Source organism: Argiope bruennichi, chromosome 2 (genome assembly GCF_947563725.1).
Source record: "Argiope bruennichi chromosome 2, qqArgBrue1.1, whole genome shotgun sequence".
In the NCBI taxonomy this organism is placed as follows: domain Eukaryota; kingdom Metazoa; phylum Arthropoda; class Arachnida; order Araneae; family Araneidae; genus Argiope; species Argiope bruennichi.
The window spans coordinates 52,416,373-52,442,930 of record NC_079152.1 but is presented as its reverse complement, the minus strand read 5'-3'; positions in this window follow the sequence as shown (position 1 = coordinate 52,442,930).

The window sequence follows — 26,558 nt, the reverse complement described above, 5'->3', positions numbered from 1 at the left end:
TTAACGAGTAAAGCAATTAACATTTAAAGTAACTAGTAAGCCATACAATAAAAAAAATTAATATCAACAATAAAATCAGCATAAAAATTTATTTAACATGCTCCAACAGGCATGAGAATAAGTAACGTAATTAAAATAGCAAAAAATACCATAAAAATATTTAATAAATAAAAAATATATTAAAATTAACGATTAAATTATACAGAAATAGAAAAAGCATCATTGAAAAACTAATTTTTTGAATTTTGAAGTACTGTAAAATTGAGTTTTTTACTCAAATATTCTTTGCAGCTTTTAGAAGAAAAAAATATTTTAAGCTAATTTAAAATTTTTTTAATTAAATATTTGACAAAATGTTGGACACTTCCTTAGCAAGGATCTACATCTCAAAAAATAACTATTTGCCAAATACAGCTAATCTAGATTCAATGTTCGTTCTCTGGAGCGTTTTAACTGACTCTTGTATTATGTATATTAAAAATAGAATTGAATTATTCAACACTTAAATAGATTATTCGCAATTCAATTAATGGGAAGAATACATTTTTCAGAAGAATCACTTTGAATAAAAATAGGTATTAACTGCTTTTTATTTTTGCTTATTTTGCTTTGAAAAATATTTCATTTTTTTAAATGTCTGTCAATTTTTAACATTTCATTTAAGACATAATTTTAGAAAATAACGATTTTCTCTTCTCATTTCTTAGAGTTTATTTAAATTGATTTTTGTCACAAAAGTATTTTATCTAAAGCGACATTTTTTCCCTTTTTTTTCCAAAATTGAGAGACGAGAAAAAAAAAGAAATTTGAACATAGAACTTATCAAAAGTAATATACACGCTAAATCTTGATACAAAACTTTCATTCAGAAACTTTCCTCACTTTCACTTCGACTGAAATGAAAGAGATAGGCGCACGTTTTATAAAGTAAAAAATGCTATCAAGAGTTATTTAATTGCCTGATCCTTTATATTCGGAAATGACGACTCCTTTCCGAGGATTGAAACTTCTCATTCATTACACAGGCAAGAGCTGCATGAAATAAAACTTTTGGAGAAGTTTAAAGTACTTTGCTTGGTTAATCCTGTTCTTAGAATTTAGTAAATGGAAATGTGGATCGAATCAATCAATGAGATTCAAGAATAAGAATCAAGATGACAAGATCCCCTCCCTCCCTCCCCCCACTTCCTTATTTATTTTTCTCCTTCATCTGTTTTTCCCCTGGCTTACATAATCAGATTTCCAGTTTACCTGACCTAATATTTCCTAAACGTTTACATTCAGTTCACGGTTGTTTATAGTTTAGGACTAAAAACTTAGAGCACTTATGATTCCGAAATTTAACCCTGCTGCTGTGTTTGGATCCATTTCGAGCTGAAAGTTATTCGTGGCTGTAACTTTGTGGTTTCATGAAGGTCCTTAGTTATTATTCTGTGAAATATATTCGGGTTTTTTTTTTTTTAATTTTGATTTGTGACATTAACTTATTTGCCAAAAAAATTTTACGTACACTGTTTCCAGATCCTTTTGGATTCTAATGTTAAAATGTGTAGATTTGAAAAGAAAAAAGCACAATTTTCTCTTTTGTAATACGGAGAATATATTTGTCTATAAATCGAAAATGTGCTTATTATTAATGATATCTAAAATATATATATTATGGCTACACTTTATTTTTGGAAGCATGTAATAGTGTCAAAAAGTCTAGACATAGTTTCTAATCGTTTAATATCAGAAGATAATTGCACCCGGATCTACTAGACGCACTTCTTGAAGATTTCATGATGCATTGTCTGTTTTGGGGTTGTTTCTTATAAAAGTCATCATGAACTCAAATATAGAAGGAGAATGTGTGTTTAAGGATACATATATAAAGAAACTGGTAGTACTGAATTCAGGGCTTTCACAAATTTGCTTACTTATGTATTCAAATCCTGCAATGAATCTACAAAGTGTTTATGGGAGGCAAATAAAGGCACTTTTATTAAAGATGCTTTCATCTTCTCTTTCATTCTCAAGAATTTTAAGATTTAATGATCGAGAAACGATTTTCTGCAGAATAGAAAAAGTTAAATTTAAAGCTAATCGTGTCTTTTGAGATATTTGGGTGTTTATATTGCCAAATTTATTTAATCCTAGTGCACATGAACAGTTAGTTTCATTTCAGAGCAAGCTGTTCATTTCCGAAATACATGACTAATTGTTGTTGTTGTTTATAATGGCGCCATGGACAAGCTCGTTGACGAAGTCAGTGATTTTAAGCCAAGGGAGCGTCTCTTGTTTTAATAGCGCCAACTAGGACCAAGAGTACGTCTTAACTACTCACGCATCTCATGCGCTTGCACAACCCCTTTTTACATGGGGCACATCCACATACCTCACAGATAGAAGAGATAAAGAACAATCATGCCCAAACCGGGACTCGAACCCAGGACACCCAGATAAGGGGGAAGACGCGCTACCCCTATGCCAGGTCGCCGACACATGACTAATAAAACCAGAGAATTATAAGAAAACAGAAAAATTAGAAAAAAATACCTTTTTTTTTCTAAAAACAAGTATAAAGTAAACATCTTCTAGTTTAGAGATTTATCAAATGAGTTGCTTAAAGGTTTTCCATATAGCTTAAGAAATATATTTTCTAGTTCCTGAGCTAAAAAAATAAGTTGTATTTCTATTTATTTTCAATACGGTTAAATTGATAAATAACGCGAAATTTTCCCTTTCTTCACATTGGGAAGCACTAAGAAAACTAAAAATGTAAAATAAAATAAGAAAAATATTTTTAAATTCTTTCATTACTTATTTTCTAGTTTGGGAGCTGCAGAACATATTGAGAAATTATTACACCATATTTGAACGAAAAATGTGAATTTTATTTTAATTGAAGAGGGTTTTTTTTTGTATAAAATTTTCAATTTAATTTCAATCAAAGATTAGAATTTGAGAAAACAATATCCAGACATGCATTAAGCCGTATGTAAATGTAAATATAAAAATCAATGCAACTTAACAAAAATTAAATTTAGAAACAAAATTCTAATGGCTTTATAAAAAAACATGTTCAAACATTATGAATATTAATTAAAATATAACAAATTTGTAAAAAAATTCGATTTTTTAATGTAGTCACTTATTTTCAGAAATGAATTTGATTTAGACCCTAACTAACAGGTATTTGAGTAAATCATTCGAAAGATTTTAACCATAAATTTAAATATATATGTATAAAATATTTTACAGATTTTAATAAAGTGTACAAATTCAAAAAATATAAAAGAACATTTTTTTAATATAAAGAAAATAATGTAACATATATATTTAGCAGTATAGAATATACCTATTGCAGTATTCACCTAGATAAAATTATTTTTTATTTATTATACGACTTTGGGGCATGCCGTAATAAAAGATATTAAAGGATGCATTTTTATTACGTGTGTTTGTAAAATGTAATGTTACAAGAACAAATGCAATTGCGTTATTTCCGATACTAAACAAAAAATAACATTTCACATATCTTACAAATATTTATTTTTTAATAAATTGAAGAAACTAAGATACTAATATCTTTTCTAATTTATTGTTGTGACTTATGGCACTTTACAACCAGTTATCTGTCAGCGATTGAAACCGAATGAGTGTCTCTTGTTTCTTCAGTAGCGCCAATTAGAGCCAAGTGTACGACTTAAACAACCCTTTTTCAGGGCGCACTTCATTCATGCATTTCATTCACTCATCAGCAGATCGTAAATTTGACCTGAATCAGAGAAAGATCACATCTGAACCAATACCCCCAGCGGGGTTACGCTCGACATGGAGGACTTTGTGATCATGACCGATTTATACGTGAGCCAACCACCACACACACGGAGTGTTTTCAGACGACGGGGTTCGAACACGTAACACGAAGGGATGCGAATCCAACGTCCTACCAACCAGGTTATCCGGCCTCTTTTTTCTTATTTATCTATAGCGATATTAAATTCAAGATGCAAAGTTGAAATTAAAATTCTTTAAACAAATGAGCCCATACTACTACCATAATGAGAACTACTTCATAAAATTTTAAATGCAAAAAATAAGTAATCATCTAAAAACCACTGCAGTAAATCGAAAAGATTTCAAAATTTTAAAACAAAAGTGATGAACTCGCCATAAAGAATAAAAGACACGACAGATATAACATATTATTTCTCTCTTACGAAGAGCCAGAATTTAGAGTAGGATATACAACATATTGGGATGAATTTCATTTATATCATAAGAAGTTCCTTCATAAGTACCTTTTGGAACTTTTTATTAATGTAGAAAGGGGGTATTCTAGTGGAGGATATATGTATGGATACACAAATTCTTTTGTTCATGCCGTATTCTTCGATATCTTCACTGATTACAAAAGTTCGTAAAGAAATGAAATGGATGTAAGCTTATATCTTTTCTTGCGTAAAGGCTTTTGTTATAAAGAGATTTTTTTGCAGGTAGAAATAAGCTGTGTTGAAGAATATATGCACCTAATTTTGTTCTAGAAGTTGATTGAATGGGTTGCAGCATTTTACTTCTTTCGCATTTATCTGAAGACTTGATTGGATTTTATTTTATTTGTTTTTAAGAACAGAAGCAGCATTTGACCTTTGGTAAAACATATGTAATGATGAAGGAGGTAGGAAATATATTAAATAAAATAAATTAGAAAGGAAAAATTACTTATAAAATGCACAAAATCAATAATATCTTCAGAACTAACATTACCAGATATATTTAATGTTTTATGTTTAATTATTCAACGAACATACAGTTAAATGCATATTTATTCTTATATATATATATATATATATATCGTGTTACATATGTTATATGGTTATATTTAAAAGACACAAATATCTATGTAAAGCAGTTAAGCAGGCAAGAGTTTCAGAAATTTATTTTTAGTTTGAAAAAGTAATACATTTTATCTTTTACTAAACTCAGTGGCACGACAGCCTTTACGGGTCAAGGCTTACAGTGATCATATTTGCTTTCTTGACCGAGGGCCCTGGGGTGCAAAGCGTATGTCCCGTTTAGGTAGTCAACCAAGTGCGGAACCCCCAATGTAGGTTCCCAAGCATGCTTGGTTCTTCAGTTTATTGACCCACTGAAAAGACGAAAGGCTGAGACGACTTTGGTCAGCCCGAGGATCGAGCCTCGAACCTGTGAGTTGGCAGACAACGCCACTGAGCTTACATTATATCTTCTTTCAATAAATGTTATTTATTTATTTATTTGCATTTCATAATGGGTGGGTTTTGAGTAAGACAAGTGAAAACTAATGATGATTAATTAATTAAAAATTGTGTTTGTATATGTTCTTTGCTGCAATCGACCAAACTTTAAAAGTGTTTTGTCACCTGGCAATAGAATGCAACTTCATCCACGATTGAAATTGTAAATTTGAAATATTTTGTAATCAAACAGTTTTCAATTTATCAATATGAAACAACAAATCTCATTAAAAATAAATGCATTCTCAATTAATCTATTTTGTTCATCCTACATTTGAAGACTTTTTTTTGTTTTTTACAATTCCAGACTTTACGAAGTAATCTATTGATGAGAAATTCCTTATTTAAAAGTTTACTGTTTACTCATTTGCTCTTTTAAAATGTGGAAAAAAAAGCTGTCCGAAATACCAAAACAGTAGCATTACTTTTTTGTCCAAACATTAAATTAACTTTATTTTAAATCGAACTTTCGATACGATAAAATAAAATGGGATTTATATATAAAAAAAGCTCTTAAAGAACTTTTAATGTCGGATTCCAACTGAGTTCTTTTAGTTTATTTAATTTATCTGGTGTTCAACAAAAAAAAAAATGGGGTTACTTAAGCATTCGATACTTTATAAAGTAATCAACGAAAACACTAACTCTAAGTAACACTGTAAAAACTCGAATTAAATCGTAGGAAATAAGAAAAATGGTGAAACGTGTGAAGATTTCTAAATGAATGCTTGTTTGGAATGCCTAACAGTTTAAGGAGCCCATGTTACTATTTCCTATAATAGTAACTGATAGCATTCCAACGTGATTGCAATGCGCTTGAGGTAACATTATTGTTTTGGAATTCCAAGCATCTTCGTTGGGTAAAAGAAAAATTGGAAAAAGATTTATTTTCATTAAATGCTTAGCCTAACTTTTTTACGATAAATATAACCAGGAGTTTTTTATAAAACTTTTATTATAATACAAATTTTGCTACAGAAATTTCTTTATGCTGTATTGAATTATAATAACCTTAACTTCCTTTCTCAAGATATATAATGTAAAATTTTCGTTCATTTTACCATTAACGTTTTAGTTTAAAACATAAATGAAACAGAACAAACTATTTTGGTTTAATGAAAGGTGTAAGTTATATCTTTTTACAGTTCAAATTGCTTCTCTTTTCTAGAATCACTAGATTTTGTGTCAAAAACATTTTGAACTACTCATTTAAAAAAATGATTTATTTTTTTTTGCGAGAAAAAAATAAATTTAAAAGAATATCATATTGCATACTCATATTTCAAAAGGGAAATTCAAATGGTATTTTTCAAGAATAATTTTTGTATCACGAATCTTAAGAAATCGTTAAAAAAAATTGAAGTAAGTAAAACGATATTCATTTTCAAAACAATTAATATTCATTCTTCCCAAACTTTAATTAAAAACTTACAAAAATTCTTTGCCAACAATATTTGAAATTATTTCTGATATCACAGTAAAAATCAAATACGGTGGTCCGGTTATTATTTTAATTAGCATCGCTAGATTTCGAATATTCATTCCTAGTTTTACGAAAAGTTTTCCTGGGGTTTTAAATCAAATGTTCTAAAAAATTTCATTAACTTCAAATATTGCATCTTGTATTCAAGAGAAATCTTAATTATGTTTACAAAATGCATGGAGATATATTTGCATTTTTAATGAAGTCTTAGATGATAGCAAGGACTCTACATTGCGATACATATCCGTATAAAAATCATTGCTTATTTAATAATAAATCAAAGTTCGTAAAACTTTTTCAGTTATATGGAAGAAAGTTTTGTTTGATAATATTATCTTTATCGCATATTTATTATATTTATCTATTCATTCTTGGAAAAAAATTAATTATAGGAAAGAAAATACAACTCTGTGAACTATAACTGTTTATATATATATATATATATATATATATATATATATATATATATATATATATATATATATATATATATATATATATATATATATATATATATATATATATATATATATATATATATATATATATATATATATATATATATATATATCAACTTTCAGAATCTAAATGAAATTAGACTGGAAATTGATTTCCCTGTAGCATTAAAATATTTTCCAAGCAGTATTAAGAATTTAATTACTTAGAAAATATTTATTAACGTAACTTTATATCACGCACATTTACCAACAGACGATTTCGAAATAAAATAGATTATTGTTATTGAAACGAGGAGTCATGGAAATTGTTACAAAGTCTTCTTTGTAAGCAAAAATGAATTGTGTATAAAATAACTTTTATTTACAACTTTATATCACGCACATTTACCAACAGACGATTTCGAAATAAAATAGATTATTGTTATTGAAACTAGGAGTCATGGAAATTGTTACAAAGTCTTCTTTGTAAGCAAAAATGAATTGTGTATAAAATAACTTTTATTTACAACTTTATATCACGCACATTTACCAACAGACGATTTTGAAATAAAATAGATTACTGTCATTGAAATTAGAAGTCATGAAAATTGTTACAAAGTCTTCTTTGTAAGCAAAAATGAATTGTGTATAAAATAACTTTTATTTACAATATTCCAATTACTGCCCTAAGTAAGCTATTTTTCATTGAATTTCCATTTCAAGTACCATCAATTAATGATTTATTTTCTTAAAAGTTCTGCAACAATAGTCATGTTTTGTTTTGTTTTTATTTTGAAAAAAAAGATGTTAATATGCCACGGATAAAAGATATTTTTATAGGTCTTAGAGCATGATTTGAAAGATTTTATGCAAATGACTGACTCTATGTTCAATGATATGAAATATTAAAAAAAAATAAGAAAGAAATCAGAAGTACTGTAGCTGTAATCAAAAATGGAAACTGATTTATGAAGGTGCAAATCTCTTATATAATTTTACTAATTACTCTGTAGTTAAGGGATTTAATTTAACTGAAATTAATTATAGGTAAAAAATTGTCAATAACCCCTAAATTTCTAAAATGCTTTAAATTGTTAAACAGAAATAACTTGAAAAAATGAGAATGCTTTCAAGTCATTGTGTTTGTAGATTTTTACACATATATTAGTTATATCAAAAGTTATCTTCACTTCTTGTTAGTAAAGGTTCTAAACTACTATTAATTAATATATTCCAAAATAACAAAAGTAGTTATCCATTCATTATTTATTTCTGTTATTCTTTGATTTTCTAATTTCGATGTTCTCTTGCGAATACATTGGACAAATTTAGAAGAAGGAAACAAGATTTTAACATTTTAAAATTTATCTATTAAATGGCATCAATACAGTTTTTATTTAATTTATCTCTGATTTACAAATTTAAAAAAAGTTTTATTGAATAGTTAGCATCGAATTGTTTTCATGTTAGTATAAATAAATTTATGTAGCATTTTCACACGAATATGCAAATATTACTTAAATAAATGCAATAAATTCAAAAATTGATAACATTCACTTACGCTCCTGGGGAACATGGATGCTAAAGTGATTTTTCCAAGCTTTATTTATGTTTAATTTCGTAATAAAATGACTCAATTTATTTGCATTAATCATCAGTTTTAAAACGAAGACTATTTTTGGATAGATCTAATTATTTTGAGAATGGCACCTGAAATAGTATACCCTCTCTAAATTTTCGCACCACAGTAACTGATGAATAAATAAACCAAAAATCTGTTATAAAAAAATCTGTTCGGATTTAGTATGCAAATTCTATTTACAATTATGATGTAAATATCGTTTACCAAATTTTAACCATCCAATTTATTGTTCTCGATATATCGCAATCACATACAGTCTGACAAATTTAATACTACTGTTCAATACACTACTTTCCAGAATTTGGAAGACCTACCTATTTTTTTTTTCTAAAACTCAATTTGATTTTTTTTATTATTGTTTGCATTACTTTCTGTGATTATATTTCGCAGAACAAGGCAGAAAGACAAATGGTCTTTCTTACTTACCTTATCTAACACATAAACATGAATTATTGTTTGTTCGTATTTTACCGAGCATTCGTTCGTACCTGCATCCGATTGCAACAAAATTTTGCAAACTGATTGCTTGTACTTGTGTGATGGTTATAGGCTTAGTACAATTATTATACCTAATACAGCACATTCCCAAATATCCGACCTAATGTGGTAAAGGATAGGTCGGACAATAAAAAACCGGATAACTGGAGGTATATGAACTCATTTCTTTGCCCACCAAAGTTTTCATAATAAAACTCACTGCTATAATACGTATTTTCTGACTTCTGATTGAGTACTGAGCCCTTCATTTATTTCAAGCCACTCAGAATATGAACACGGTCGCGACTCAGTGAAACATAGAATTGAGCCCGGTAATGTGTCGAGTTAAAATAGAAGGTTTATATATGTTTATATACTGCACTGCAATAATTTATGTACTGGTGGTTTATATATGTTTATATACTGCACTGCAAGAATTTATATACTGGTGGTTTATATATGTTTATATACTGCACTGCAAGAATTTATGTACTGGTGGTTTATATATGTGTATATACTGCACTGAAAGAATTTATTAGAGAAGAATTAAATTGAAGGATATAAAATGTTCACATTTTAATATGAATTATGTGCACTTCACTGTGGTATATTTAAAAAATATTTAGTATACCCCAAGTACAATTTACGAATCCTACACTTACAGCGTAGTTATGATCAGAAATAGCTGGAGTAATTGAGGTCCTTTGCATTAACGAAACAATGAACAACGAATAGAACGCTGCTCTTTTACTGTCACAATTTGTATTTTTCGCGCGACACGTAGGAGGATCGTAGTAGAAGCCCGCTTCCAATGCCTTGGCATTGTTGCCAATGCAATGCCTTGCCTTCCTCAATTAATTACGATAAAGAAAAGTAGACCGGATAGTATGGAAGCCGGATACACACGAACCGGTTACTCAGGAGTGTACTGAGTTAACAGTACAGTCCTGGTACACAAATAATACCAGTACCTGTACACAATATAAACATATATAAACAACCAATACATAAATTCTTGCAGTGAGTATATAAACATATATAAAACTGAATTTTTCTTTGTTCGTATTTTATGCGCAGCCGTCCATGCGATGGTGATAAAACTTTGCCAACTTATTTTGAACCTAGAAAATCGATGTTTTTCACATGGCCAGTTGCATGTTGAATGCTCAGGGATATCCACAAAATTTATTTTTTTTTTTGTTGAAAACGGAAAAACATTAAAATATAATCTACCCTAAAGTATACTTGAATAATAAAGTAAAAAAATAGAATAAATATTATTTATACTATTTCAAATTTCAAATTATATTTCTAAAATTATTTCTTCTGATACAATAATTCACCGGATAAGAGCTAGCATATAAATAAAATATAAAATTCAAGATTAAATTCATACAAAAATATTTTTATGATTTCTTTTATGAATTACAAGCATGAATTGTTTCATGAAATTTTCTTCACAAAGCTTTAGATAATAGCATACGACTGATCCTATAAAATAGTGAAATCTCTATTTGAAAAAGATGAAAATGTGAGAACCTAATTCAGATATTCGAAACAATACGAAGCGTTTGAAATCATAATCACGGGAATCAGCAGGTGTGGAATGCCACTCGGCGATAAAATAAGAGGAAGTTGAAAAATTTCTTTCCCAAATGTATAAAAAACTATTCTACACCAATTGTGTAGAAGAACCTAAGGAAACATGCGAGTTTTATTTTAGCTCAAAATCTCTACACTATAGGAATATTCTTAAATGATGATTTTTCCGAACAATTACATTTATATTTTTTCTATATTCACTATTAATTTATACATTTGTCCTGAAACTAATTTTTCTAGCAACTATATCTTTCATTTTCAAAAATTAATTGCCAGTATCTTCCATATTTATAATTTTTCATCAAAGATTAAAATAAAACTTATAATTTAAAGTATATATTTAGAATTTATGCAATAGAAAAGCAAAGAATACCGATGTATTAGTAATAAAAAATACATTCATGTAATCATTACTTTACCTTATGAATAACCAAACGTTTGTCGTAGTCAGCATTTCTCCTACAACTTATAAAAAATTTTTACATTCTTTTGTCGATTTCTTGAAATAAAGTAATCAACCTAATACATACACTATGCCTGATACAATTTATTGATATGAATATTATTGCAGTTTATAATATCTTTTCTTATATAATATTTTAAATCAAATAGAAATTATGTTTACTTTCTCATATGCATAGAAAGAGTGCTGTAATCACTAATTGGTCCTCTAAAGTTTGGTAAATTTCAATGTTTCTGACCTCTCTGAGTTCGAAATGCTCATTTTTGGTATTAAATTTGTCTGTGAATTGGCTAACCAAAAATGGTATGGACAAGACGAATGAAATTTGGATTTGTGGGTTTCATACTAACCTATCTTTGAATTTATCTGCCTCTCCATCTGTTGGATAAAATTTAAACAAGGCACTTAAAAATCTGTAATACAATTTAGTACACAATTTTAGAACCTCAAGTGTAGAGTTTTGTCACATTTGTTGATGAGTTGATTGTCTGACCGTCTCAGTATTCGCATGTATGTAAGCGACATAGCTCTTAAAAATGCAATGACTGGAATAAATGAAATTTGATGTTATGTTAATAAATTTGTAACTTTGTGACAAATTTTAATATCCACCTGTTGGAAAGAGAAATCCAACATGTATTCTTTATATTTTAAATTATATTTCGAAGTAAAAAACTCTGAGGTATGGATCTTTGAAAATCAAAATCATTAATTCAAATATCTTTCCACTAATGTTGAGTGGGAAATAAAAAAAAGCCCTACCACCCAGACATTATATTCTTTATCTTACCATTTTTCAAAATAAGAATGTCAAAACTTTTCATGTGGCTTCAAAAAGAATATAACTTATCTAAACTTCAATTCTTCCACTTCTAATTTTTTCTATAACTGTGTTAATCTATACTTATAATAAAGCTCAATGTGTGTGTGTGTGTGTGTGTGTGTGTGTGTGTGTGTGTGTGTGTTGGCGCTCTACAGGCCAGACCGTCTGACCTACAGCTATCAAATTTGGTACATGTATACCTTGGAAGTTGGGAATGTGCACCTGGGGTTCCTTTTTTCAAATTTTTAATTAGAATTTTAATTATTAATTGAAAACTAACTTTCCCACCAAAAAAGTCTTCCATTTTCCCCACTGCCAACTTTTCCGCCAAACAAATCTTCCATTTTCACCACCGCCAAATGAGTAAGGCTTCAGGTTTTTTTTTCTCCCAACAGTAATGAGGCTAGGGTTAATATTTTTCGGCGGATTATTTCAAACGATTCTGTTTATTTTCTTAATGTTTGATGCATTTAAAATTAAACATTGTTAATGAATCGATCTTTCAGATTCATTCTGAAGTACTTTTGAATTAAAATAAAATAGAATAAAGGAAATTAAAAATGTCTAATCCGATAGCGTTACCCCAACTGGCGTAGAAAAAATCACGTATTTGCGTTACATAACTGGCGTTGAAAATTCACGCATTCGCATTGTGTTCTGAATTCCGCATTGTGTTGACAATTATTATCAACAGATGCGGACTGGATTTAAATTATTTCTAGGTTCGTTGTATGCTTTTGTAATTAAAATGTATTTATGTTAGTTATATATTTTTTGTATATGCTTATAGTTTTAAGTACATCGTTTTTTAAGTAGTTTTTTAAAACCTGTTTTCAACCGTTTATTTTCTTAGTGTTTGATGCATTTAAAATTAAACATTGTTAATGAATCGATCTGTTCATGATGAATCTGAGAAAATTTTGTTGACAAATTCTTGAGATATTACATAAATTAAAAAAGATATTCTTTAGTGCCCATAAAGTTTAAACGCTCAGTGACTCTGTTTTCAGTAATCAGATTATAAAAAAATGCTTTGTTTCAGTAAAAAATATTATTATATTAATTGAAGATTAATTCTTTCCACTTTAATTTAAAGCATAAATTCTACGGGTGCTAACAGAAAATTAGAGAGATACATATTACGTTATAACTGAAGGCCTTTATAATATTATGAATGAATTATATGACAATCAAAATTTGAAGTGTTAAAATATTTTGATGAAGAAGCTATTAAAGTAGGCATTGCATAAAATATTTAATTATTAAAATTTTAACGAACATTAAGATTGGCGAACCGGCTGGTCGCCAAAAGCGGCTAGTGAAAAATAAGTCACTGAAGTCACAAAGGTTTTTAATGACCTTCTTCTAAATTCGTCCTTTTAAAATTATCTAAAAAAATATCACTATTTCTCTTTTATATTATTATTTTATGCATTGCATTGCGAGAAAAATTATGCCCTGAATAGAAGAAACATCAAAATGCTAGAAAAAAATTTGAAAATTGAACCCTTATATTGTGAAATACTTGTCAAGATGCAATAATGCTCTTCTTTTACAAGCAATTTCGATCAATAATCCAAAATTAAAAAATAATTAATTAAATAGCAAAGTGCGTCCGTTGCCCCGAGCTACATCACGTTGCATTCATCAAAGACAAAGAATTTACTGAAGAATTTATATTAAAACCAATAAAAAAAATAGTTTTAAGGACAAGAACAATGAATGTACAACATGAGCCTTCAGATTAAATTTACAGTTTACCAGAACAACATGACAGAAGAGGAAGAGAAAGCGATGGAAAATATGCTTAGATTTAACCCCAAACGGGAATATCGATAAAAGCATCATTTCAAGAAAAAAAAATGTTTAATTTGAATACTTACAAGCATTATACATGAATCTTTTTCCATTTTTAATGAATTCTAAAGTGCCAAAATCTTTGTTGTTAGCTTAACAAGTAATGTCGGAACAAAATTTGCTTTTAAATATACTTTCAAATTTAATTAAAATGAATAAAGATAAAGAATCAACTTCATTTATTTTAATTACAGCGTGAAACCCTGCGTTAATTAAATCTTTTCAAGTTTAATTTATTGGATTTTTTTCTGATAATTCAAACTTATTTTTTATTTGAAGAGTGACTATGAAAACGACTATGCTCAACTTAATGAGACAAGTTGCAACCCCCCTAACGGCGTCATAAGAAAGATGCAAAAATTAGCTCAAAGAATAATGGAGATCGGTTAAAATGTCTAGTTAGATAAATGCACACTTACCATAATAAAAAAGCAAGAAAATTTTTCATGAAGTTATTTGTAAATTTGGCGTATATATTCGCAATTCAAATTACGAGCTCACCATGATATGAAAGGGTTCATTCTAAAATTAAAAAATATATTCTTCCTCATTATCACACAGTTTTTCCGAGTTAGAGAATGACGAAGTGAAATTTAATGATGAAAGTAAATAGTAAAAAAACTGAAATCTGCTATCACAAATTTCAAGTTATTATGTATGAACATTATTTTTTTAAGTCAATCCGGAAGAAAAACATCATGTTCTCACATGACTGATAATTCGCAATCAGCAACACTTAGAGAGGCGATGGTTTTTAACCATCTCAAAATCAATCGACTTCAGATTTTTTTTTTTTCGAGGCCAGAATTTTTTTTTTTTTTCGTGAAACAGTTTAAACTGGTTTTAAATAATCAAGTCACTATCACGCATTGGTCGATACTACGCATGGGTCGATATTTAGAAAACCATGTTGTTTTTTCCCCGTTTTCAAAATCGTTTCAGCTCTAAAACATTTTTTTTGGCGAAAATTTTGTTTAAACTGGTTTGGAATGTTCAGTGACTATTGTATTGCGCGATCTTAACTTTTAAAAAAGCAATAGTTTTTTTTTTCCCTTCTTTAAAAAATCGTTCCAACTCCAAAACTTATTTTGCATTAAAAAATGTTTTTAACTATATACATATAAAACTTCGTACCGGAATCGTCAGAATAGATTTTTGACTAAAAATTGATAGAAATTTACAAATTTAGTGCAAAAACCGTAAACCAAATTGCATACGTCTAGATCAAAGTGTTTTACTTTTATCTTTGTCATAGACAGACAACCAGAAATTTTTCAAAAAGTTTGTTTTTCGAACTGATGGAGGACTCTATACTTCGTATGCGAGAAAGAAAAAATGCCCTAGTCTAGCAATTCTTGATTTAATCAACCTAGAAATCTCAAATAGATTTTTCTTGCAAACAAAATGTAATATTTATAATATTTAAGAAATGAGTTTTATGCACAGTTATTTCAGCAGATTTCAAGAAGAATGAAAACTACTGAAACTGAACGAAAAAATATTATCACTTTTATTTTTTTCTTTATCTCATTTAGCAAGAAAAATTTTATTATGTTCAGTAAGAAAGCGTTTTATTTTTAATAACAGGAGGTAACATAAAATCTTCTTTCTTCTGTAAACTCATTCCTTTCAAATGTTGTAGACTTCTTACATTTTATCACTAAATGATAAAAAAAAAAGCAAATGAGATGACACTGTCTGCACACTCAAAATATGGAAGGTTTAAATTTATTTTTATAAGTTAAAAAAAACCTAAGCATCATAATATAAAAGTTTTAGTAGAGTGCAAAAAAAACTGTGATTCGTTTTTAAATTCACAAGTAATAAAAAATTTAATAACTCGGCTATTTTTAAAGCAGTAGAAGAAAATTGCTCAGATGGCCAAAAAGCTACTATAAACGACCCAAATAACAGCATGTCGTAAAATTAGAATTTCAAACTAATTTAAGAACCAGAGGCAAAAAAACATTTCTTTTAAATACAAAAAAAAAAAAATTGAAATTTCAATAAGAGAAAAACCATGATTCATATAGCTATAGATAGAGTATATATCTTAGTTTTCTTCTTTTAAACAATAAAATAAATATGTTTTTCCCTTTAAAAATGGCTATCATTTTGAAAGTTGAGAAATGTAATCAGTTCAGATCGGGTCATAATGTATCATCATATTTCATACATGAAGTCATTTTTTTGATATATGAAGCGGTTTTGGAATTATCATACACTCTTTTACCAAATCCCAAATAATACATAAAAGTGAAGGCATTCCATTGGTTGGCAAAGCATTTTATCAATATAAGTGCTTCCCAAAATGGCGGGATTATTCACAGCTTTAAAATCTAATGTTTAAAGCTGTGGGATGATGAAAAAAATCAGAAGTGAAACACATTGAATTCCACGCAAAAATATCAATGGTAGGAAGCAGACAGAATAATGCTGCCTTTATGTTATTTATTATACTTATGTGCTCAGTTGATTTCGTTGAAGATCCTTGGTCCTTTTAATTTATCATCATTTGATCCTTATAATTTATCATCATTTGATCCTTATATATTTATCATCATTTGATCCTTATAATTTATCAGCATTTCTAATTTATCATCATTTAGATTTCATTTTTTTTTTCTTTTCTTTTTTTTTTTTTTTTTTTTTTTTTGTGCCGTGACAACATCCGAATTATGTCTGATTATGAAGATCTAATATTAATATTACAATTATTATACCAACAAATAATATTCAAATATTTATGTATATCCATTTATATAAATTATATTGCTTGTTCGTCAGATTTTTACAATAATTTTGGAAATGAGTTATAAAGACGAACATGCTGTCAACCATAAAAACATGTAAATCTCTTATTCTCCTTAAAAATATGCGTAAATTGTAAATAAACATAATAATTTAAATCGTATAATATATGAGCTGGGAAGGTCAGCAAAAGAAATGAAATAGATGAATATGTACAATGATTAATAAAACCTTATAATATTTGATTAATTATTAATTTTAAAAATCACACATTTTTGATTTCTTGGCAAATGAAATAAATGATGAGAGAGAGAAAATGATAAGGGATACATTATCAGATATGCCGTGAAAAGAAATGTAGAAAGAGTTGAAACGGGTATTTCAACTTTCTCATTTATTCTCTAATACATGTGTTATCCCATGTGCAAAGAATTCAGCGATGGCCTGGTGATAAAATCTCGACTTCGGAGCTTGAAGGTTCCAGGTTCCATGAAGGATCGCGTATAAGCGGGTGAGGTACTCGCTGAATCCGTCGAGGGCAAGGTGTTCTCCTGCTGGAGTGGCGTGGAAGCTTGGAGAGAAATGTGCCAGCTAAGGTGTCTTCTTCGTCATCTGACTGTGGTTCAAAAATACGAAGTCCGTCCCAAAACTGCCCTAGTATTGCTTTAGAAAACGGGAATATAATTGAACAGAACCAACTGACAAAGCATAAAGTTGTGAGCCTGAACAAAACCATGAGCATTGCGAGTGTTCAGAATTTTACTTTTAGAATCTCGCATATGATAGTTTTGAGCTTCGTAATGTAATAAAGGAAACTGACTTTTTTTTTTTTAAATGGCCAATCTTCAGAATGAATCTAGTGTGTTTATTGAATATAGCATTCAATTTTCGACAATTGGTCGACACGTGAAGTTGATTTACAAAAAACAAAATCGAATATGCACACTAAATGACTCTTTTCTAACCAAATGAAACCCAAATTTGACAACAAAAAAATCACTACAATTATAGTCACAAGTCTATATATCAATCTTATTTATTTAATTCGTTTCATTTTTTGAGTTAATACTTTTGCATGTATGAGGAAATACACACAAACAGAAAGCCAATTTTTTAACAGATTTGGTTCAAAATTTGAAAATAATCTGCATTTTAGATGCTAAAAGTGAGAACCAAATTTAAATTGAATTAATTTAACCATATACTATTACATTTCTGAATCGTCATTACATGCATGAAAAGATAACCAACGACTTGATATATTTGACTCCAAATTTGCTTTGGATGTATATTTTTGATTCTGAATTGCATACTCAATTTATTTATCAAGCTTTTTATCTTTTGTAGTTGTCGGATTTACTTGCATCCAGACAGCCGGACAGACAGATGGATTTCACTTAAAATTTAATAGAAAACTACAAATTTCGTGTAAAAAGCTTATACAAAATATCATCGGTCTTATTCAAAATGTTTTGAATTATTGTGTTCAACAGATTTAATACCAAAAATATGTTTTTTGGTAGATTTTGAAAATAACAAATTCATCAAAATCTGTAGTCCGATATTTTTTTTTCGATTACAATATTTTCTTTTTTTATACTTCTTATACTAGAAAATAAAAAAAAATGCTAAAAGAAATTTGACTTTTTGTACAAATCATCAATTCATGTTTAAACCAGTTTAAGCATTATTGCATTTGCGTCTTATTATTTTTAAAATATTGCTTTCAAGAATAGCATAATAATTACTATAAATAATTTCTGTCAAATATTCATCACGCACATATATATAAATGCTGTAACTTAAACAATGAAATGTATTCATGTAACATATACTTGTAAATTTTTTTTAAAAAAATTGTTGAAATTACAGAACAAAATGCATGAAAATAAAATTGATAGTCTTGAAAAGACAACCTTTGAATTTACTAAGAAGAAAGCAGAAAATAACCAATAACAGCACATAAACAACTAAAAAAACACTTTATTGTGTTTCACAGATTTTCTACATGACCTAGTTCAACCATAATGATTTTGCATGTGGAATATGGTGCCACGCAGATGGAAATCTGGTGAATTTCACGTCTCTGGTAGGCACTCACATTTGTTTTCTTTTCTCCTCTAAGTCTGTCTAGCGCTGTCATTTTGGTGTTACAGATAACATTCCAACGTTGTTTATTGTTTTTTTCTATGTAGAATGCAATTCAACGAAGAAAAGTGGTTGTTGCCATTTGAAAACTTTAAAATTGGGTCACTGTAACCTTAACTATTGGATCTTAACTTAAGCTAAAATAAATGCAGAAGTTTTAATATTTTTTAATGTAGCAATATTATAGTATCTTAAAATCCCTATATTTTTTCCATTACTTGATGCTTTTACACAAGTGGACAAAACTTTCATTAAATTAATTGATGACCTGGAAATTAAGTTCTGAAAAAATTGAAATAGTGTACTGTAATTGAAAACAGCTCTTTGCATAAAATTTTGAAATGCTAACTTAACTAAGAATAAAGTGAATTATCGATTACAAAATGGCATCTGCCCAAACATGAAAGAAATCGGGCTGGAGAGCAGTGTCTAATAATATTTTTGTCTGTCTGTAAGAAATATCGGAATGTTTTGGCTGCAATTTTATTTTATACGAATTTTGCCATTGAATATTCAAATACGACAAACTAATAGAAAAACATGTTTTTTTTTATATATATTTGAATATTAAATGCATTTTTTCATTTTATAATAACAATTCATCCATATCAAAAATTGATAAAAAAAATATTTGCATAAAATATCTTATAAAAAAAGTTTGTTTATTGAAACTAATGCATTGCAAAATTGCAAATTGTTTTCATTTCCACAAATGTTAAGCTGGCGATAATGAGAAACAAAGCAAACGGTCTTTGAAGTTTTAATTTTTTTTTTTACATTTTAGCTTCAGGGATATTTTTTGAAAATGAACCAAAATACCGAGGATTTCATAAATATTTCTTAAAAATACAACAATTCGATTCATTTCGCAAATGATTTAGCATTTTTTTTCTTATAAATAGCGCTTTAAAATATGAAACAAAACAATTTCACTTTCATTCATAATGAAACCTTGAATTAGAATAGTTTCAAGGCTGAAAGCAAAAGCTTTTTATACATAAAAAGCAACAATATTTATTTAGGACCAATAAAATACGCTGTATGACTATACATTTTCTTGGTCATTTATTTCCATATATTTAGAGAAAAGCAAACAAGCATAATATTTTAGATGAGACTTTCTGACGTCTGAAGAATTTGCTTTTTTGTCCCTCTTTGTCTTGAAAGATAAAAATCTATGAAAATGTTCTTTCATGAATCTTTTTAAAATCTAACATTGTGGGAAATATAAAATAATGGCAGGCATAAATATTTGTATTCGTTCATTTCTTTTCATGACGAATACTTATTTATGATTAAAGATTAACTACAAAGAAATATTAGGTATTTTATTTTAAGATTCCTGTCTCTGATTCTACTTTATTTTTGATTGATGATAGTTTATGATTCTTTTAATTTCTACGGCAACTATTTTCTTATTATTATGTGAATTAAATTTTCTGTAAAATCTGTGAACAATTGGGACAACAAACTCATATTCCATTGATATACGTATTTTTTTCTGGAACTTGCTTAAACATTTCCAACTTCTAAATCATTTAAAATGCAACTTTACAGAAATTTCGTTGTGATCTAATTTCTAAATTACTTGATGGCATTCTAGAACAGATCTAAAAAAATTATGCTTAAATCTATGTTTCCCGAGCAATTCAGTTATAAACGTAGTTTTAAACAAATAGATCATTAAATACACACAAAGGAGTCCCTCCCTCCAGCCTTTTCTTAACACCCGGTGAAGTTGAATTGTTGTTGTCTCGATAGCTTTCAGGAACTCAAGTGTATTCCCAGCAGTCACCCAAACTTTCTGCAGGAAAATATGCACTGTCATTATAGTGGTAATAACTCAACCCCACACCAATATTATTTCTCCCAGGGAAGCGAGAATATACTGTAACTTCTTATCCATATTTTCCTTAAGGCCTTCTGCCCAGTTAAAGAGATTTTATACCATGATAATTATACTGGACTGAAATAAAATGAAATCAGAAGTAACATTTTTTTTCAGCAGCCTCTCGTTATTACAGATTAGTTACAATACAAGGTCAACGAACTAATGCTAAAGCTTTACAACGAATACCTTTGTAGTGAGTAAAAATAAAGTAGGCTTTCGATATAACGTCAATGAAAGTATCCCATAATGCTAAATTTTCTTTCTTTTACTTTCAACAATTTTTGCTCTCAGGAAAAGGAAGTTTTGACAAAAAAATTTCAACTCAACTGTCAATAAAACTATCATAAACACTAATCAGAAGAAAATTTAACGGAAGCATAATATCTTATTGAACATTTTTATAATTCTTAAAAATAATTCGGCCTCCTAAATCGTTGTGTTCCGCAAAGTGAAGAATTTTATAATTTTATGCAATGTGTGGTCTGAATGTTAAGAAGCTTCACTATAATTATGCAGTCACTTTAATGGACCTTTACATCAAACAGACTTCTCATTAAAATAAATGCTAGAGTTCCAATTTTTTAAAGTGGCTTCCCAATGTTTTTTTTAAATAAATAAATTATTTTCAGCTAAGCCACAAAAATTTCTGAATTGAGATATCAGTTTACCATTCATACGCTTGATCGTAATTCGGGCACTCTTTCTTTAGGACGTGACGGCCTGGTGTCGAGGCTCAGCCTTAAATTCAAAGGATCACAGTTTCACCTCTTGATTCCGCATAAAAAAAAATCCATGTTCTGTAAGTTGAATCTCTTGATAGGAGTGGAAATTTCTCATATCGATGTGAGATTTGTGGAATTTTGAATCACTTGTCTTTGATTAGGTCAGTTCCAAAATAAACCTTTCAAATTTCAAAATCAGTCTGAAATCCTAATTGAGCAATTAATTCTGAGCTTTGTTGAAAATTTAATAGAAATCATAAAATTTTTGGGAACATTCTTTTAAATTACATAGCAAATTTTTAAATAATTTTACTTATAAAAAAAGCATCGATTAATTTAAAAATTAATGTGCCACTTGTAATACTAAGCTTAGAAAGGATGAGATATTTCATATTTTTTTAAAATTTATTAGTAACCTTATATCTTAACGATATAAGGTTAATAAATTTATTATTAAAATTTATTTGTTAACATATCACACTTCATCAACCTAGTTCTTGACATGATTTATGCATTCTTTGATTAACTTAATTTCTTTCATGTTATCATAGATAAAACTTTTATTTATATCCTGATGTGCTTGAATTCTGAAATTTGTGCTGTTATGTACTTCCCCTAAACAATGCAACACTTAAATGTTTTTCAAAATAATTCAATTGATTTTTATTAAATTTAAATTGTGTTATTGTTGTGACTTATTTTAGTTTACAAGCCCACTGACATCTGTCAGCGATTTAAGCCGAATGAGCGTCTCTTGTTTTTTCAGTAGCGCCAACTAGCGCCAAGAGTACGACTTAGCTACTCACGCATCACTCATTCGCTTGCACAACCCCTTTTTACAGGGGGGGGAGGCACATTCACACATCTCACAGACAGAACACATAAGAGGAACAACCATACCTGAATCGGGACTCGAGACCGGGACGCCCAGATCAAGAGGAAGACGAGCTATACCTATGCCAGGACGCCGGTAAATTTAAATTGTATATGATAGATATAAAGTTTGAGAAAAAAAATCGATAAGAAAATTCATAATATTTAGAGTAATGAATTATTATGTATAGAAATGTCTCAATATTAAAAGACCAGGACTGTATCAGCTATAAAATTCCTGTCTCACAGAAAGTTATCGGCTGACAATAGAGCCACTGTCGTTTGACTCGTTGAAAGTCATTGTCAGTATTAAATATCTGACCGCAGAAGAAGTTTTGCATGTATCAAAATCAATGAAAATTTGAACAGCTACAGTGAAGAATAGTTTTTCTTGCAGTTTTGCACGAACGAAAAGAAAACTATAAGAATTCGATTGGGAAGTTTTAGAGCATCCACCTTATAGACCTGGTTTCGGCATCTCAAATTTTTATCGTGTTAGGACACATTAATTTGCTTCTGACAAAGATCTCAAATGAACCCTGTGGTAATGACTCTTATAGAAGCTGACGGCGTTCTGTGAAACATGGATTTTAAAAATGATCCAGTACTGAGGTAAATGTCTCGACATGAATAGCAGTTATGTTGAAAATTAAAAAACTTTAATACGTTCACGTACATTTCATACTATCACACATTGTATTCTTTATTTATTGTGTTCAAAATTATGTGTATTACTGATTTTCCCTAATACATGCAAATCATTTCCAAAAAAAAAAATGGAACAAGCTTTTATTTGCCGAAAAACTGCATATAGACATAAACAAAGTTCAAGTAAATAAAATGAACTATTGTATGAGGGTATTTTAGTTTGTGTGTAAGTTGGTGGCAAAAAGTTAAAAAATTTAAATAGCCCGGTAACATTTCCTCGCAATGTAAAAGTGCCAGTTAGTAAAATACTTTCCTTACATTCATCTAAGTACTCACAAAATTTCACATTTCTACAAAATTTACAGATATTTTTAAATTTATAGAAACTAATCACAAATTTAGACAAAAACATATACTTCAGGGAAAAAAATAAAAAATAAAAAATTTTAAATACCTTTTAAATATTTAAGGCGACATTCTTTTTTATTACTTTTCCCTCATTATCCTATAAATTTGGAACTGGATATGTGTTTGTACTTCCAATAGAAAGTTAATTTTTTTTAGAAATTTTTTTACGCAGACACACTAAATTTACTTAAAAATTTTGTATTTTTCTGAAATGAAATTGACTTTTAATTGTCTAAAAGAACAAAAAACACAAAATTCCTAACCATTTTTCTTTTAATATTTAACTGAAATCTTCATTATCAATTTTCTTTCATTTCCTCAAAATTTAAAATGCCTAAATCATTTCAAAGTACTTCAATTGAATTAGAAAAAATCAATTCGAGGAAACGTTCATAAAAACATATTTCCTCTATTCACTTGAAAGATTCCTTATATTGAGTAATGAATTGTATAACTCTATTTTATTTGAATATAAATATATAATTTGGGGAATGAAACAATAAAAAGAAATTTCATATTCATTACTAACTTCAAAGTCTACCACTCCCTTAATACTCATAATAAAAAAAAAATCAAAATATTTCATAAACTTGATAAAAATTCTAGTTTTATTAAAATATTTCTATACGCATCCTTATAATTCACAAAATTCTATCCTGATTTCCAGATTCATGAAAAAAAAAGAAGTTGAATATATTTTGATGTAATATTTACTGATATTCAAATGGTGTTTTTTTTTTTTTTTTCATTTTCTGCTTATTATTTGAGATTACGATCAGATATTTATGCAATTTAAAACTAGTAATAGAATCAAGATACAAAGATCATATTTCAGCTCAATTTATTGAAAATTTATACAGTTGTAACGTCTATAAAGTAAAAATGCGTGTGTGCGTGCGTGCGTGCGTGCGTGTGTGTGTGTGTGTGTGTGTGTGTGCGTGCGTGCGTGCGTGCGTGCGTGCGTGGGTGTTTAAAGTAATCTTTTCTCCATCTTAATTTTAAGGAAATAATACAATTCTTATCTTACGTCAAGATTTTTGAAATCAATGGGGTGATCGGTGTAACCCAGAGAACTGAAGGGGAGGGTAGAGAGCAAGAAAAAGAGACTATGAGAAAAAAAATTTAAATTTATATTAACTTAGCTTCAAAAAGAATTTGGCGATATAATTTTATATACATTTATATACGCAATATGACTTGCTAACAAAAGGGAAATAAGAGTAAGAATATAACAACAAAAATAAAAAACAAAGTGAAAAACAGAAAGTAAATCGAAATAAAGAGAAAAAAAACCTAAAGCATATGAAAGAAAGGAAATAAATGATATAAAACACATACGAATGAGCAAAAAGCTGAAGCATTCACTTAATTAAGCTCTTAAGCAAGCTCTTCACTTAATTGTACGACTCCGTTTTCAGAAAATGCTACAATTCCTTTTGAGGGCTACATTAATTCCATCCTACCCGATAAACAATTGATGAGCTGATCACCTTGTTCTACATTCTGATTTTCATTTTATTTCCACTTTTACAATTGATGTACGACGCACTTGGGGCACCTCAGAAATGAGTACGAGAAGTTTCCGATATTGTGGTAGGTTCTCATCATCCTGGTGGGTACAGAAATGGTGAAGATCGACTACTTCCTATCGCTGAAGGGGACGTAATTCAAATGGGAAAGGTTGTACCGTGGCCGGTGATGGCCGTTAAGACTCAACCATAGTTTTTACGTGTGTTCCTGTCTTGGCGATTCGATCAATAGTAATAATCCGTGTGCCTTAGTGGTGGGTTGGAACATCTGGTTAAGGTAACTATTGATGTGTGAATTTACATGTAAAACGAATACTAGAAGTTTCCGATATTGTGGGAGGTTCTCGTCATCCTGGTGGGTACAGAAATGGTGAAGATCGACTACTTCCTATCGCTGAAGGGGACGTAATTCAAATGGGAAAGGTTGTACCGTGGCCGGTGATGGCCGTTAAGACTCAACCATAGTTTTTACGTGTGTTCCTGTCTTGGCGATTCGATCAATAGTAATAATCCGTGTGCCTTAGTGGTGGGTTGGAACATCTGGTTAAGGTAACTATTGATGTGTGAATTTACATGTAAAACGAATACTAGAAGTTTCCGATATTGTGGGTGGTTCTCGTCATCCTGGTGGGTACAGAAATGGTGAAGATCGACTACTTCCTACCGCTGAAGGGGACGTAATTCAAATGGGAAAGGTTGTACCGTGGCCGGTGATGGCCGTTAGGACTCAACCATAGTTTTTACGTGTGTTCCTGTCGTGGCGATTTGATCAATAGTAATAATCCGTGTGCCTTAGTGGCGGGTTGGAACATCCGGTTAAGGTAACTATTGATGTGTGAATTTACATGTAAAAATAAAAAGTCTAACTAAATCTGTTATATCATTTATTTATAAAACATCTGATGAAAATTTTACAATGTTTTGACGTTCGTGACTGTTATTTCTTAAAAAATAGAAAAGTTTTTGCTTTCGCATCAGATTATGGTAATTGTCGTTAAACAGCGACATGTAAACTTTTGAAAATATTTGAGTCTGCTTCCTTATTTTCTTTATATTATTTAAGATATAAACTTTAGCGTGAATCTACAAACTTTGATATGCCGATTATTTCAATTGTCGCAGCCTGTTCCCAAAAATCGAAAATCTTGGCTTCAAGGAATTCAGCATTATGGCAAATAAATAATGCTTTGAATGCAATAACTCGGGGGGGAAAAAGGAATTCCATTCCTTACTGAATACCGAAAGGAGGGATTCAACTATTGATTATCAATCACTCATATTTCGAGTGGACACCTTACATGGATTTTCTTATTTCGGTAGCAGCGAAAAATACAGAAAAAAAAATCTTATGTCATATTTTCCGCTTGTTATCAGTAGGAAGGCAAAGAAGGGAAAGAAATTGCTTTATTGACTTGAATTTTGAATCACTTGTTTAAGTGACTTGATTCTGAGCCACTTTCACGTTTTCTATTTTTCTTCGGGGAAACAAAGGATATCGTAGAATTTCTATAATGATGAATTTTCAAAGTATAATATGATAAGA